General features: G+C 37.3%; 1 protein-coding gene and 1 long non-coding RNA gene across 2 annotated transcripts in view; one reads left to right on the forward strand and one right to left on the reverse strand.

Moving 5' to 3' along the window:
- LOC133245137 (uncharacterized) overlaps positions 1-18,185 on the reverse strand; it is a 26,019-nt gene extending 7,834 nt beyond the window's left edge. The window contains exon 1 of the long non-coding RNA XR_009735617.1: positions 18,014-18,185. This is a non-coding gene — a long non-coding RNA (uncharacterized LOC133245137). The remainder of the gene's footprint in view (positions 1-18,013) is intronic.
- Positions 1-18,218, forward strand: part of P3H2 (prolyl 3-hydroxylase 2) — a 177,622-nt gene that overhangs the window by 63,323 nt on the left and 96,081 nt on the right. The window lies entirely within an intron of this gene.

Raw genomic sequence — 18,218 nt, forward strand, 5'->3', positions numbered from 1 at the left:
CCATTTTTCGCAGCCAGATCTCACATTGTTTTCTTATTTCTGACTATTGTAGGTTGAAGGTCAACTGTGCATTAGTGCTGGAAATTATGGAGAAAGAGAAGGGAAGAGGGGAGAGGATCTTGTAATGGTGATCCACCCCCCATTTTCCATATGCTTTGAAAATAGATTTGTTCCTATCCTTTCATCTTTCTTTCCACTCCCATGTTTTTATGGAAAGATGCTCTTGATAGCCAAAGGTTTTTGTTTTTCTGGAATGCAGATGAACTTGAAAGATAAAGTGTTAGTTGCCCAGTCACATCTGACTCTGCGACCTCATGGACTGTGTAGCCCACCAGGCTCCTCTGTCCATGGAATTCTCCAGGCAAGAATACAGGAGTGGATTGCCAGTCTCTTCTCCAGGGGATCTTCTTGACCTAGGTCTTCTGCACTGCAGACAGGGCCACCAGGAAAATCTATAGATGAATTTAGATTATACTTAAAACAAAGACCTCATCCCACACCATCTCTATTTGCCCCACCTTTTAGCAAGTTTGATTGACTTTTGTCTCCTACAGGAGGATCTGTGAGGTTTGGAAGCCTCTTTCTTCCTTTTTCACATCCACATCATTAACCTAGGTTGACACCTATGGGAAACCTTCAAAGGACCAAGTGCTTGCTTCAGGTGGGGGAGTGATGCAAGATTCTGTTCCCAGGGGACAAGAGAAGGGACTGCCCTGATGTAGAGAGGTCTCAGGAGAGGGTTGTGAGGGAGCAAAGAGTTCATCCAGGGCCTGACTGGGAACCAGAACTGGTAGGTTTCAACTTATTCCTAACCCTGAAAACCCGTGCTTCTTAAACCTTCATGTATGTACAAGTCACTTAGGCTATTTCATTAAAATGTGATTTATATTCAGTAGCATTTCTGAAAAGTTCCCACATGATATTTTTGCTTCTGCTCTGGGGATCACACCCGAGATGCAAGACTCTAAGTTACTCATCACTATGTAAAAGGCAGCTGGATAAGAAGATATTTAAAGTCAGACCTTTCAGGTGTCTCAGAATTGATTTATAAGTAGTTCTGAATTCCATCTCTTTCTGCTCTACATCACTGTCTGTTTCCCTCTATCCCTTCTCCCTTGTCTGAAGGTTGGCAGCAGCTTCGTGGGTTCTCTCCATTATAAATGAACTCAGGTCACCCTGGAATGAGGTCACATTTTCCAAAGATGTGTTTCTAGCCTGTGGTGAAGGCAGAGAGCCTGCCTGGGATGCTGAGGCCTGGGAAGGGTAGCCCGTGTAAGACAGAGTAGTGTCTGGGCAGAGCATAGATTTAAGGACATTCCCCAGGCAGAGGAAGTGGGGAGGCCTGAGCGGCTGCATGTGCTTTTCTAATCCAGCCTCCTGGACTCATGAAATAAGACCGTGCTGGCGTGTTTAAGGCATCCAGTAGCCTGCAGCTAGGAAAATGTCTCTGCCATTTCTGTTAGTGCCTAGAAACTTAATTATGGTCTAAGACTCTTAAAGAGGCAAGAATTAGCCCTGATTTTCACCCATACCCTCCAGAAATAATGTTTTCTATAGATATGGCCTTTCAGAGTATGATATTATGATTTGTAAGAAATATATATTTGGTCATTCAGATGACCAAAATAGTTGGTGCTTGTCCAGGGATCCTGCCTCACAGCTTCAAAAATGCTTGAAATTTCCCAGGGAAAGGGTGATGAAGATGCCTTGCTTTATGTTAATGGGTTGACTCTTGAAAGCTCTTAGGTCACCTAAGGATGGGAGGTGGCTGCTTGAAGAACCAATCAGGTGATTAGAGCATTGGAACTTTCAGGCCCAGCTTACACTCCTCCAGGATGGGGAGAGGGCCTGGAGACTGAGCTCAGCAGCCAATGGCCAATGACTAATTAATCATGCTTTTGTACCAAAAACCTCCCTAAAAGTCCCAAAGGACAAACCCCCAAGATCTTTTGGGTGAACACAGGAAGATGCAGAGAGGGTGGCATAACTGAAGAGGGCAAGCCCTGTGCCTCTTCCCACATACCTTGCCCGGGACCTCTCTTTCATCAGCTACTCTTGAGTTATTTTCTTTTATAATTAACCAGTTATCTAGTGAGTAAAATGGTTTTCCTGAGTTCTGTGAGCTGCTCCAGCAAGTTAATCAAATCTAATGAGGGTATTATAAAAACCTCTGATTTATAGCCCAATCCAAGACACCAATTCTATGGCTCAGGGTCCCATCCTTATGACTTTATTCAACCTTATTACCTTATTAAAAGCCCTATCTCCAAATGTAGCCACACTGGGGTTAGGGCATCAGCATATGAACAGGGAAGGGAGAGAGGAACACAAGCATCCTTACAAAACCACTAAGTATACAAATAACACCTAATTGCAAAGTATGATACATGCCAAGAATACGAAAGATATAGGCTATTTTTAGAGTTGTATTACCTGGAATTACTTTATAAATATTACTTTTATCATTCATCAAAGATATCAGTAAAGCCAGAAGGATAAAATTGAGAATGATATTGTATTCTATATTCTCTTTTTGAAAACCAGAGTCTATTTTATTCATACTTGCTTCAATGCCCACACAATAATCTTTGACTTCCCTCAAGAGAATGTGATAGTTTTGTGAAATATAAATATTACCATTGCCCTTACTCTTGAAATGTAATTAGCAGATGCCTTACATATCTAAGTACTGGGCCTTTTGGTATTTGGTGAAACTAGAGAAAGAGAAAAGTAACACTTTGTATCTGGCAAGACTTTCTATCCAAGAATTTTGCTTACATTTTAACATCTAAAGGTACTTGTTATAAGAACTGAAAAACATTTTGTTACATATGGTTGTTATTCAAGTAAAGGAGAATAATTAAAAACATATTAATGTGAATTTCAATTTTGTAGAACTTAGATTTATAAAAAATTAAATGTAACATCACTGGCAGAAGAATCGACTTGAAACTGTCTAGTTTAATCCAAACTAAAACAAACTTGGATAAATAAGAAGGAGACTACTAAACATGAGGCCATATATTATGCACACCTCGTTATTATTTCTAACTCAAAAATGCCCTATTAAAGCTTGTTTATAGGCACAGAGGTCAGTGTTCTTGTTACCATGTGATACCTGTGTTGAAGGATTGTGTTCAGTTGTGGGCTAATCATTTAAGAATATTATAAAAGGAGAGTTATTCAAAGTAGAGAACAAGATGGTAAGGGGCATGCAACTCTATAATGTGAAGAGGGAGGAATATTAAGATTAGTTTCCATAGTTCCCGCCCCCCGATAACAGTGAATGGGGTAGGGCGATTATGGCAGTAACCGATTGTGTCTTCATATGACTGATAGCCAGGCAGGTAAAATCCATGTGAGGCCACAAAACTTGGATTCATAGGTGAGAGTTTCAGGATCATAGAAGTTGCATAGAAAGCAACTTCTGTGCAAGATCATAGAACGAGGACTCTCCATAGATGATCAGGCTGCCCTGAGAAAGGGAGTGAGAGAGTTGACTTCTTTGTAGGAATCCAATCAAAGTTTGATAACTGAATAAAGGTATCAGCATGATAAAGATGTTGTCAAACAGCTGAACTGCCAGACTGGTTCTGAGATTCTATAATCTTCTCCCTGCATTCCCCCAACACCCTAAAGATAAGACAAAGCTGAATATCCTTTCTGAGATGAGCTCTCAGGTCAGACTAAGTAGCAAGTGATAACTTTACCAGCTCCTCAGAGACCAGGCCAGTCCACTGCAGATTATTCAAAATGCAGGTTCCTCGGACTATGATTTTCTTTTGAACACTATAATTATATAAGCCAGATACTGTCATTGCCTAAATTGCTTCATTTATTTGTTGTTTAGTTGCTTAGTTGTATCTGACTTTTTGCGACATCATGGACTGTAGCATGCCAGGCCTAACTGTCCTTCACTATCTCCCAGAGTTTGTTCAAACTCATGTCCATTGAGTCAGTGCTGCCATCCAACCATCTCATCCTCTGCTGCCTCCTTCTCCTCATGTCTTCAATCTTTCCCAGTATCAGTGTCTTTTCTAATGAGTTGACTCTTTACATCTAGTGTCCAAAGTATTAGAGCTTCAGCATCAGTCTTTCCAGTGAATATTCATGGTTGATTTCCTTTAGGATGGACTGCTTTGATCTCCTTGCTGTCCAAAGGACTCTCAAGAACTTCTCTAGCACCACAATTCAAAAGCATCAGTTCTTCGGCACTCAGCCTTCTTTCTGGTCCAACTCTCACATCCATACATGACTACTGGAAAAACCATAGCTTTGACTATACAGACCTTTGTCAGCAAAATGATGTCTCTGCTTTTTAATATGCTATCTAGGTTTGTCATAGCATTTCTTCCAAGGAGCAAACATCTTTTAATTTAATTATACTTTTGGAAACTGAAGTGCGGAATGGGTGTCAGGGGCTCTGATTAGGCATTGTTTCAATGATTTCATTGTTTAGCTAATGACCTTTAATTGTAATTCTCTGTAGTGATTAAGAACATAGTATAATAAGAGTCTAGTTATAAGCCTCCACATAGTCAACTAAGGTACCATGGAAATTTGATGGAGAAAGAATAATGTTTTTCAGCAAAGGGTGATAGAAAAATGGATTGCCATATACAAAAAAAAAAAAATGAACCTCAATCCTTATCTCACACTACATATAAAAATTAATTCTAATGGACTATAAACTTACATATAAGAATTAAAATATAAAACTTCTAAAGAAAGCATAGGAGAAGAATCCTGGTAACTTTGAATTTGGTTATTATTTCTTTAATTGGGAGTGGAATTCACACGCTGAAAGAAAAATAAAGAACTTGGACCCCACTGAAATTTTAAAGTATTGCTCTTCAGAAGACACTGTAATAAAAATGAAAAGACAGACATGGCCCAAGGAAAATTATTTGCAAAATATGTATCTGACAAAGGATATGTGTCTAGAATATGTAAAGAACCCTTTCAACTCAATAATAAGATAATCCAATTTAAAAATATTTGACCAGACACTTCAACAAAGATGATATAAAGATGGCAAATAAGTACTTGAAAAGATACTAAAAATCACTAGGGAAATTAAAAACCTGTACCTGAATGTTTTTAGCAGCTTTATTTGTATTGTTAGTAATTGGAAGAAGATGTCTACAACAAGAATTTGACAAAATAAATTGTGGTATTGCCATCCAATGTAATACTGCTTAACAATAAAAAGGAATAGTTGATAACAATTTCACATACTGATATGTGCAACACCATACTTGAATCTCAAACTGCTGAATGAAAGAAACCAGTTAAAAAATTATATGTTGCATAAATCCTTTTACATAAAATTCTATTGGATAGAAAATTAGATAGAAATTTCTATTAGAAAGCATATCAGTAGTTGCCTTAGAATGTACAAAGGAAAAAAGATGAATTACAAACAGACACAAAGAAACTTGTAGGGGCAATGGATATACTTATTATCTTGATTAGGATGTGCCTTCATGGTGAATACATATGTTAAAATTTATCAAGCTGTGTTCTTTAATATTGCAATTTGTTGGTCACCAATTATACATCAGTAAAGATTATATATATGCATGTTTATGCACTCACACATATAAATACACACATATGCATACTCACATGCATAAACTTCCTTTACACTTGTGTACACACAACCACGTGTTCTTAGTCAAATTAATAAGCTCTCTGCTTTCAGTTTATATTTGTGTAACGTGGTGATATGATATCATCTCCCTCAAGGAGAACAACAATGCTAGGCACAGAGCAAGAACTCAATAAATGCTAAATAAAACTATTTCCCTGTAGTAATACTTCACCTCTTTTTTGAAACTTTCTGATTTATTTTGCCTTTTTTTTTTTTTTTTGAGAATGTCAGTTACCAGGAGCAAAACTGTGTTCCCTCAAGAACTATTTTCTACAGGATTTTTTGTTTGTTTTGGTTTGGTATTTTGTGTGTGTGTGTGTGTGTCAGATCTGACTTTTGTGGAAGCATGAATAGAACAAATAGTGAAGAAGCCTTGTAAGATGGCATTTCCAGGCTTGAGAGGGAAAACCTCGTGCTCAGAAGCGTTCCACCCTCCTCCACAGCTGAAATGCCTTCCTTGGCTGAATTGCCTCCCTCAGCATTTTTGTTTTGAACGCCCTTTCTTGAGGGATCCTAACCCAGCTGCAAGAATTCACTGTGGGCTGAAACCTGGCAGATTAAATCCTCGGGAGAAAAAGTAATTTGAAAGTAATGTTTGTTCTTAAAATGACAAACATGTATTGCAGATATTTATTATTTTAAATGTTGCAATTAAATTGTTGGGGATTTTAAAGATGAGAGACTTTGTAAGGACTGACAATTCAACAAGACTCTTGAATTTGCCAAATGACAGTTTTCCTTTGCTTATTTTAATTTTTAAAAAGAAAGTAGACCAAACTATATAACTTTTCAAATTCATCTCTTCTTTAGGTAAAATCTTATTATTGTAGCTACTGAATATCCAGGATATATATCCCTTTGGGTGTTTGGTTTTTTAGCAGGACAGAAGACTGAGCAAATTATTTATCCCTTTCACATAAAAGTGCATTTTTTGAGCAAAGAGTGAAATGACATTATTTATTTTGATGCTCTAAAAGTCTGTGTCACCTCTTTCCCCATTCCCATTTTTTATAAAGAAAAAACAAAAACGAAAGCAAAAGCCTTTCTGTGTACTGGTTGCTTATCATCATGACTATGGTGATAGTTTTCTTCATTTGCTTCCCTCATTCTCCTGTCATTCAAAGTGACCTGTCATCTGTTGACAACACACTTTCTTCAAATCCTAACCTGGACTTACATCAACTACAATTAACATTGTCCTATTCCATTCCATAACATTCACAATGTATCAAATTATGTGATGGTACTGTTAAAGATGCCATACATGGTGAATTAATAAGAATTGCATTATCTACAGCTATGAGACTGGCTACTTGGGTTTGCAGACCAGGAAATTGTTACAGATCAGTATCTTAATTTCAAAAGGCATTTTATCTCAAACAGTGCCTCTTATGATATTCTAATATTCATGACTATCTAGAGAAATGTTTTCTGATTGATATCATGTGGTTTTGTAATGGCTTGGAAGGATTTATATGGTGTCAGATAATGAAGAAGTATTAAACTGGAAAGAGGACTTTGGTAGAAAATACCAGGATCTGCCTGTCAATGAAGGAGATGCAGGAGATATGGGTTTTATCCCTGGGTCAGGAAGATCCCCTGGAGGAGGAATGGAAACCCACTCCAGTATTCTTGCCGGGAAAATCCCATGGACAGAGGAGCCTGATAGGCTACAGCCCATGGGGTTTCAAAAAGTCACACAACTGAGCACGCATGCACCAGGATACTACACCCCATTCTCATAAATGATAAAATGTGTATGAGACTGAGGTAAGATGACTGAGAAAAGAGAACCAATTTATTATACAGAAGAGTTTCTGTGATGAAGGGCAAATGAAATTTAGCAGACTTGTGTTCTCCCAACATTTCTCAAAAAATCAATACATACATTCACACACTGTCACGAAATTTATGAGGACTCAAAAACTTTGGTAAATTAATAGGAATCAGTAAGACATGTCCACCAGACAAAAACTAACGAGATCTGAGACTTCATCTATTGAAGCATATCTAAATTTGTGTTCATTTCTGGGTGCCTTCTCTTAAAGAAGACATTCAAATAGGATTAGAGCATGTAGTTTAACACATTTAAGAACTAGAGGTTGTTTTTTTTTTTCCCCCTGCACAATGAAAGTCTGTGTGGGAATATAATTGTTGCCTAAGATATATCACTAGAAAAAGGGATTACATTATGCCTGCTTTTGGCTTTCAAAATACAAAAATAAGAGCCGTGGTGGAAGTTATAGGGAAGTAAATTATGGTTCAATGTTAGTGAGATTATGTTTGATTTAGATATTTTGTAGGACACAAGGGACTTTTTTGGAAAGTAGCAATTCACACAGGAAAAATTCAACCAGAGCCTGGACAGACACCTTAGGTTAACTGAGATTAGTATTTCTTACAACATGTCCTGAAGATCACTACCCTCACAGGATAATCCACAAAACTCTGGGTCAACTCTGTTTGAGAGAATATACAGGATATTTCTCTCTTGAATATTCACAGTGTGCATCAGCATAGTAGAAGCTCTGAAAGTCCCTCACTAAAGAAATCTCTGTAACTGTGTAACCTAGCATTTCTCAAACTTACTTAAATCCTAAAAACAAGGTTACATTTTGTGGAACAAGTGTGCTTCAGAATACATATTGGGAAATGCATTATTATAGGAGCAGACCTAATGACTTTAATTCCATGAAAGGATTCTCTCCATATTTGTTAACATATTCACATGTTAACTAACACTTGTATTTATGTGTGTGTGTGTGTGCATTTCTTCTGCTTGTGTATCAGAGAGTGAGTTTTTTATAAAAATTTTTAGGCTTTGATTTATTCTTTTTTATTCAAAGATAGTTGCTATGTAATATTATATAAGTAACAGGTATACGCTATAATGATTCACAGTTTTTAAATGTTACATTCAATTTATAGTTAAAAAATATTGGCTGTATTCCCTGTGTTGTACAATATACCTTTGTAACTTATTTTATGCATACTAGTTTTCACTTCCGAGTCCCCTACTCTTCACTGCACCCCCAAGTAGTAACCACTAGTTTGTTCTCTATATCTGTGAGTTTCCTTCTTTTTTGTTATATTCTCTGGTGGTGGTGGTTTAGTGGCTAAATCGTGTCCGACTCTTGCAACCCTATGGACTATAAAGCCTGCCAGGCTCCTCTGTCCATGGGATTCTCCAGGCAAGAATACTGGAGTGGGTTGCCATTACACCGTTACATTCTCTAGTTTGTTGTATTTTCTAGATTCCACATATAAGTGATATCCTACAGTATTTGTCTTTCTCTGGCTTATTTTACTTGGCATAATGCCCTCAGAGAGGAGTTTTAAGTTATGCTTGTAACTGACAAAATTGAAACATAGTTGTCTCGATGGTTGATAAATTGATAGCATGATGAATAAATGATCCTTTTAGGATCCCAACTGCCTTGAGAAAACTACAATTCTCCACTTTCCCTTGGAGAAGTCATGAAAGCCAGTTATAGTAACCACACATCATCAACTACTCATCAAGAGAAAAGTAAGCCTGCAACCCCAGAACTATTTTTTTTTAAATTCTATCCTTCCCTCCCTTGCCTGTTTAGGCAAAAAGCCAATTTCTGGAGCATGGTAAGGAAGGGCAGGAGTAGATGTGAGAGAATACAGGGTTGAACCACAACTTAAACATCTGGTTTTATTTATGTGCAAGCACCATGCACAGAGCTTAATTAATGTGACTGAAAATAACCACATGTCTGCAGAAATATTGGGTAGACCTTATGTATGTGTATTTCTCTTTTCTAAACACTGAGCCTGTGCTCTTTATGGCATTGTCAAGATTTAGTTATGAGCATGAGTTATCAACATGTAGAGCAGTTTCTTTGCCTTTTCTTTTTTCTGACTTTCTGGGTTTTCCCCCCTGTAGTTTTCTTCCTAGAAAACTACTACTTTGGCAAGGGTTGAACACTGAGTCACGGACGTGCCCTTACTCATGTCTTCTGTAATTTGAAGCCAAAATGTGAACCAAATTCTAATACTGCTGTTTAGTTCTTGAAATGCTATTTGGCACATATGCACACACCTGCAAAGCTATTTTTTTTTAAAACTATTATTTTGTTCCTCTGGAAGATTCTAGGACTTGGAGTATATGTGGATAAGAAAGAGCAAGAAGAATCCCTTCCCTGTGTCTTACAGGACTTTTTTAAACTTGTGAATGATGTGATACTGATCAAGAAGAAACAGTGCTTCTAAAACATATTGCAGTTGATCTCCAGCTGTTGTCCCTATAGTGCAATCAGACATTAAGTCTTCAAATAGGATAAGCTGCTTCAGGAGAATATGTGTATGAATATTTTATATAAATATTACATAAAGTACAGTTAGCCAAAGAAATGGAAAATAATAGCTTTCAAATAGGTCAAAGGTATAATATCAAGCTTATGTTTTCTGTACTTTCTCTGTCTCTCACTCTCTCTTTTTAAAGTAGTTATTAACGTCAGAGTCCATCAGTAACCTAAGTCAAAAAGATCTCTAAAAAACTGATGCAAAATCTGGAGCCATTATTTTCAAACCGCTTTTCTTAAAAGTAGTATGTCATTTTTCAAATGAAAATTCTTGAATGGTTTTTATTTTTTAAAAGAAGAAAAATCAACCTACCTGACTTCAGGCTCTACTACAAAGCCACAGTTATCAAGACAGTATGGTACTGGCACAAAGACAGAAATATTGATCAATGGAATAAAATAGAAAGCCCAGAGATAAATCCATGCACATATGGACACCTTATCTTTGACAAAGGAGGCAAGAATATACAATGGATTAAAGACAATCTCTTTAACAAGTGGTGCTGGGAAATCTGGTCAACCACTTGTAAAAGAATGAAACTGGACCACTTTCTAACACCATACACAAAAATAAACTCAAAATGGATTAAAGATCTAAACGTAAGACCAGAAACTATAAAACTCCTAGAGGAGAACATAGGCAAAACACTCTCTGACATACATCACAGCAGGATCCTCTATGACCCACCTCCCAGAATATTGGAAATAAAAGCAAAAATAAACAAATGGGACCTAATTAACCTTAAAAGCTTCTGCACATCAAAGGAAACTATTAGCAAGGTGAAAAGACAGCCTTCAGAATGGGAGAAAATAATAGCAAATGAAGCAACCGACAAACAACTAATCTCAAAAATATGCAAGCAACTCCTACAGCTCAACTCCAGAAAAATAAACGACCCAATCAAAAAATGGGCCAAAGAACTAAATAGACATTTCTCCAAAGCAGACATACAGATGGCTAACAAACACATGAAAAGATGCTCAACATCACTCATTATCAGAGAAATGCAAATCGAAACCACTATGAGGTACCATTTCACACCAGTCAGAATGGCTGCGATCCAAAAGTCTACAAATAATAAATGCTGGAGAGGGTGTGGAGAAAAGGGAACCCTCTTACACTGTTGGTGGGAATGCAAACTAGTACAGTTACTATGGAGAACAGTGTGGAGATTCCTTAAAAAACTGGAAATAGAACTGCCTTATGATCCAGCAACCCCACTGCTGGGCATACACACTGAGGAAACCAGAAGGCAAAGAGACACGTGTACCCCAATGTTCATCGCAGCACTGTTTATAATAGCCAAGACATGGAAGCAACCTAGATGTCCATCAGCAGATGAATGGATAAGAAAGCAGTGGTACATATACACAATGGAGTATTACTCAGCCATTAAAAAGAATACATTTGAATCAGTTCTAATGAGGTGGATGAAACTGGAGCCTATTATACAGAGTGAAGTAAGCCAGAAGGAAAAACATAAATACAGTATACTAACGCATATATATGGAATTTAGAAAGATGGTAACAATAACCCGGTGTACGAGACAGCAAAAGAGACACTGATGTATAGAACAGCCTTATGGACTCTGTGGGAGAGGGAGAGGGTGGGAAGATTTGGGAGAATGGCAATGAAACATGTAAAATATCATGTAGGAAACGAGTTGCCAGTCCAGGTTCGATGCACGATGCTGGATGCTTGGGGCTGGTGCACTGGGACGGCCCAGAGGGATGGTATGGGGAGGGAGGAGGGAGGAGGGTTCGGGATGGGGAACACATGTATACCTGTGGCAGATTCATTTTGATATTTGGCAAAACTAATACAATTATGTAAAGTTTAAAAATAAAATAAAATTAGAAAAAAATAAATAAATAAAAGTCTTTAAAAAAAAAAAATGACGATCTGAACAATGAATGAAGAGAGTTTTAGTGGTAAAACTGTGTCTCTTCTGTGTCTTACAGTCCTTGAGATACCTCCAAGAACTTGGTGTGACCACCACTGTTCTAGAATAAGGGAAATCAGAAGTCTCATATGCATCAGTTCAGTTCAGTTCAGTTCATTTGTTCAGTCGTGTATGACTCTTTGCGATCCCATGAACTGCAGCACGCCATCAGGACAGATGAAATAAGCTCTCTGTGATTAAGTATAAGGCAAATCTAGATCGATAGCCAAAAAAATTACCTCTTTTTTTTAAAATATAATATGGCTTAGCTTATATTTTGTTTTTCTTGGTATTACTGCATCCTGAACCAGGGGAACATAAAGACACATTCTTAGGTCAGATGTCCCAAGCCAGCTCTGTGTCTCAGGATCCATCTCAAGCTTTTTAAAACACAAGTTTGGGGCTCACAGACCTAGAAGGTCTGAATTGGTAGACATTTAATATTTTGCATCCAAAATATTAAAATAAATAAATTTAAAAAACCTACCTAGGTGAGTCTTTTGTGCCCCCCAGCTTTAGGAACTACTGCTGCTCTAGGTTCCTTTTTCTTCCTCCCCACAAAAGGATAGAATCATAGTGTCATTCGGTTTTCAGGCTAAAGCAGTTAGTGGTTTCAATTGCCAGCGTGATACTGATTGTTGTTGTTTAGTCGCTTAATTGTGTCTGACTGTTTTGCGACCCCATGGGCTGTAGCCCACTGGGCTCCTCTGTCCATGGGTTTTCCCAGGCAAGAATACTAGAGTGGGTTGCCATTTCCTTCTCCAGGGGATCTTCCTGACACAGAGATCAAACCTGTGTCTCCTGTAGTGGCAGGAGGATTCTTTACCACTGAGCCATCTGGGAAGTCCATGAGTTCATCTGTCCAGAACTAAGGAATTTTGAATTTGGCTCCATTATACAAGTTGACTGTTAACTGTTTTCTTCATCTTCCACATAGATAAATCCATTTTGTGTGGTCATACAAGTGAAGGAACTATGCTTATCCCTACCCCTTTGATATTTGGCATAGATTTTATTTTACTTCAAAGTAAGTGTGACATAGGATCAGTCAGGTTCAATAGAACAAGATATATTTTAAGAGATTTACTGCAAGGTAATGGCTTGCATAATTTGGGAGCTGGCAGGTAAGTATGAAATCTACAGGACAGGCCATCAGGAAGAGCAAATGTGAACTCTTGGTCATGAGCTGAAGCTGCTGCTATAGAAGAGAGTTCTTTTTCTTTAGGGAAGAAGAAATTTTATTTTTTAAGGCCTTTCAACTGATTGAATCAGGCCCACTCAGAATATCAAGGATAATCTCCTTCACTTAAGTAAACTGATTATGGACATCAGTCACATCTACAAAACATCTTAACAGCAACATCTAGGTTAATGTTTGATCGGGGATGGTAGCCTATCTAATTTGACACATGAAACTGACCATCACACTTCTGTTGTTAGTTTTCATTCTATCTCTGTGTGTCCCTTTCTTTCTGCTGTAATTGGAACTAGGATTTATGAAAGAATCTGGGGGCAGGGGGATGGGCAAGAATAAAATCTAGTAAATAGGAAGGCAAGTTAATGGAAAAAAGAATATTTTTGTTTATTGTTTTTTTCAGATGCCTTTTCTTTCAATGACAGCCCTATTTTTCCTTGCTTAGGGAAAAACAAGTATAATGATCTTAGTTTTTAGGGAGCTCAGTCTAAGTATAACTTGCATTAATTTTCCTATCATTTAGCAATAAATCTGAGCTCCTTACTCTGGCCTGCAATGCCTTAGATGATCTGGACTTTGCTTTCTTATCCAGCCTGTGAGTTTCCAGACAAAGCAGCATTTTCTTTTTTCTTTTTTCTCAAAGAAACCAAAGGACTTCTTCTAAGACCCTTTGCACTCTTCTCTTTGCCTTGAATACCTTTCTCCACATCTTCTCTTTCCTGGTCTCGCTATTGTGGTCTCAGCTCAGATATTACCTCCTCAGAGAGGTCTTCCTGGCCAACTTAGTTTAAGGGGTCCCCTCATCCACTTTACCCCACTATTCAATTTTATTGTATATCTTTCCAGGTATCATTCCTTCTGTATAATTTTGATCCTTCCTTCTAACACTGTATTTTCCTCTTATATACATTTTTATGGTCAGCTGCCTTATAATAAATATTATTTTTGGAAGTTTTATGTGTATACACTCTGTTGATAAATGTGTACTTTTGCAGAATTAATCAAGTGTCCCTGGTGAGGTGTCTCATGCTCCAGTCCTGAGTGGAATATAATATATCAACCTATAGAATCCTCACTGGGACCACAGGGAGGCAGATGTCAGGAGGGTGTACTGTATGTGATGTGTTCTGGGAAGTATTGTGACAGCTGTAAGGGAACTGAGAGCCAAGGGAATGTGCCTTGGCTGAAATTTTCTGTATCATTCCACCATGCTGACTCCTTTGTACTGTAAAATTTCTCCCATTTGGCATCTGGTTCAGCCGAAACTAATATGTAATGTGTTGGGATTATGAAGTGTCGTGAGAAGATGGTGACTATCTAGGGAATAGCTTCTGCTTCTCACTTGTGCTGAACAATGGGCTGATGATTTTCAAACTATCTGGAAAATGAAGTTGGACACCTTTCATTCCCTTTTTGGGCTTTTATTTTGCTTTCATTTTAAAAACATTAGTTTGACCCTGGATATATTTTAACAGATGTGCAATATGCTAAAAGTAAAATAAAAAGTAAACAGCTTTCTTTTCTATTTTATACTTATTTGCAAAGTATTTATTCTTACCTGGGAAAGACTGTAAAGCAAGATATTTCTGTTGTTTTGATTTTTCCCTGGAATTCATCCAGATAATATTCCAAAACTTCTATTTTAGTAACAAAGACTTGATTTTAAGATAGATTTTCTGGATTTTTTTTTTTTTTTTACTCTATGTGTGTGTTCAAAAAAAACATCATCTTATGAGCAGATTATAAATGCACAATTTGAATATCATAGTCAGCACATATTTATAAAATATGTTGTACTTTATTTTCTCTACCACTTATATTGTTCACTGGTAGGAAGAACATGAATTTATATAGATTATCAGGATATCATAGGGGCAGTAATGATAATGGATGAGTGATTATGTCCACAGTAAGAAAACTAAAAACTAAACTAAAAACTAAGTTCATGGCATCTGGTCCCATCACTTCGTGGCAAATAGATGGGGAAACAATGGGAACAATGAGAGACTTTATTTTAGGGGGCTCCAAATCGCTGCAGATGGTGACTGCAGCCGTGAAATTAAAAGATGCTTGCTCCTTGGAAGAAAAGCTATAACAGACCTAGACAGCATATTAAAAAGCAGAGACATTATTTTGCCAACAAAGGTCCATCTAGTCAAAACTATGATTTTTCTAGTAGTAATGTATGGATGTGAGAGTTGGACTATAAGGAAAGCTGAGCGCCAAAGAATTGATGCTTTTGAACTTTGGTGTTGGAGAAGACTCTTGAAAGTCCCTTGAACAGCAAGGAGATCCAACCAGGCAATCCTAAAGGAAATCAGTCTGAAATATTTATTGGAAGGACTGATGCTGAAGCTGAAACTCCAATACTTTGTCCACCTCATGCAAAGAACTGACTCATTGGAAGAGACCCTAATGCTGGGAAAGATTGAAGGAGGAAGGAGAAGGGGATGACAGAGGATGAAATGGTTGGATGGCATCATCAACTCAATGGACATGAATTTGAGCAAGCTCCAGGAGTTGGTGATGAGCGGGGAAGCCTGGTGTGCTGCAGTCCCTGGGGTCACAAAGAGTCGGACATGGCTGAGCAACTGAACTGAATTGAACTGAAGAATTTATGAATTGGAAATGGACTACATAGAATTTTACCAGCTCCTACTCGGGTGGTCATAAAAGGATATACAACAGGATAGAAAGTAGTTACTAAGCAAAATAGAACTCAAAAGAGAAAATTATATTTTTAATAATTATCAGAAAAGAATACTTGTGATTTATGATTGCTCTTCAGCAAATGTGAGTGTTTTAGTTTTAGAAGGAGTAAGTTTCCCCAAATGTCATTTGCTTTTATGAAGTCACAATTGCAAGAATGAAATTTTCTGTTTGTATCTCAATGCACTAAAGACCACCTACATTGCCAGTAGTATTTGAATTATGAAATAACTAGATTGACTGAATTATTTCCTAGAAAATTTCACCAATATAGATAAAGGCAGGAGACTCATATTTATTTACATATGCTAACTATTTAAGAGGTTAACCTTGACCCATAGTCAGTAGCATTGCTAATATTTATAAATTACAAAAGGAATGTCTTCTCCAGCTATAAACCTAAAATGGTGAATGAGAGGAATGTTGCTTATGGAGGTCCAACTAGCAACATGTCATTTATACAAATTTTTGGACTACCTTTGGGCAGGATGAAAAACTGTCATCAAATGACTAACCATCTTGTAGTTAGATGGGCTTCTGAATTGGTTTCGTGTCATCAGTAGCGTGTTTTGTCCTACATTGTACATAAAACACGTTGTAATAGTTGCCAATGAAAATAAGACAGTATATTCATTTAAGTCTAAGAAATGGGAAAATCTAAGAGCTGTGTTCAATATTCAGTGTGAATATAAGGAAGAAATAAGATGGGACTTCTTAGCAATGGCTGGAGAAGTCAAATCAGAACAAATGGGAGGATTTTATAAAGTCATGGTTCAGCATGGTCCAATGTATTATAATTATATATTCTCTTATAATCTATTATAATAACCCAATTAGCTTCTCATCCCTGAAAGACCTCACACAGAGCCCGGACAGTCCAGTGATGTTGTGGATATAAACATACAGGAGGAAATTGATTAGAGTATTTATAAAGGTCCAAATTCATTTTAAAAAATCATGCCTCCCTCAGGCACTACCAATTACTAAGGATTTACTAAATGAAAAATATTGTCCTAGAAACTAGGAAGAGAAAATAAACACAAGTCATATCCTAGTTAAACTTCAGACAAGCAAGTAAGAATCATAGAGGCTCAGTACTTTTACCAGTAGTTTATAAAACTGAGATTCAAATTCTTTTTGGATTCCAAGATTTAGTGTTTTAATTTTTTCCCCCTTTCCATCAAAAATGAACTTGCTGACTTGGCAGTTAAATTCATTAGATTTCCTTATCTTCTCTTCCTGCAGTTGTAAAAAACTATAAAGGAGACTGTGAATACAGTAGACAGAATATTTTACTGAGGGTCTGAAAACCTGAAAGTTAGCTCTGATTCTGCTATTGACCCTTAAGACCTTGAACAAATCTTTCTTCCTCACCCTATTTGCTCCTGACCTGCAGTGTCCCCTAGAGAAAAATCAAAGAGGATGGCCTCTGTGCTTCCTTGCTGCCCTGACACTGTCACTCTGTGACATCAGCATCCTCCACCCAACCCTGGGAGACATTGCTGAGGATGTGTGGAGCTTTCAGTTGAGAATTGATTATCATTATTCTCATTATCATTTCTAATCATGATCTATACAGTCAATATCACGAACAGTATAAGGGCTTGATAGAGGTATACTATTTTCCCAATAAAGATCTTACAAGCTGCCTTTGTTGTTTCCACCAGTATAAGGTACTAGTTCAAGAATGAAAAGTTGCTGAAAGCTGTGAATTACCTGTAGCAAATCAGGACTGTTTCTACTGATCACCCTGTGGCCTCAGCATCTCCATTTGTCTGTGGAACCCCGCATGGCCTTCTGGATGTTAGAGACACTGGCTCCTTAATTTTGATTTGTTGCTCCAATTCTTAGCAGGTGAGAACTGCCTACATTTCCTTGAAGGCATATAATAAGCCTCAGATGAGATCTTATTAAGTTAACTAGAAATGTGGTAAATGTAAGACTCCCTCTTCAGACACACACACATATTTCCATTTCTGTTCTTTTATAATAGTGCTATTGTAAAAGTGATTTTGGAATTCTGTTTCATTCATTTCCAAGCACTTTCTTATATTTACTCTCTCACAAGCCTTCACTAAAAGGCTATATATCTGGCTCTGTTCAGTTACTGGAGATTATTTTAGGTAAAAAATACAGTGACCATTTCTGATGATTCCATGTCAAATGAAAATCTCTACCTACCTTCATTTTCAATAGAGTCATCAGCTTCATTTCCTACTTGGGCTTTCTACCAAACTATTTTTTTTTCTTTTTTTCTTAATTTCTGTGAAAAGCAAACATAAGATTTCATCAGTTTCCTCCAGAATGTGGAGCTCTGGGGACAAATTTTCACTGCCTCTTGTTACTAAGAACAGTCAGCATTCTGGAATCACACATACCCTTAAAA

Source organism: Bos javanicus, chromosome 1, assembly GCF_032452875.1.
Source record: "Bos javanicus breed banteng chromosome 1, ARS-OSU_banteng_1.0, whole genome shotgun sequence".
NCBI lineage: Eukaryota > Metazoa > Chordata > Mammalia > Artiodactyla > Bovidae > Bos > Bos javanicus.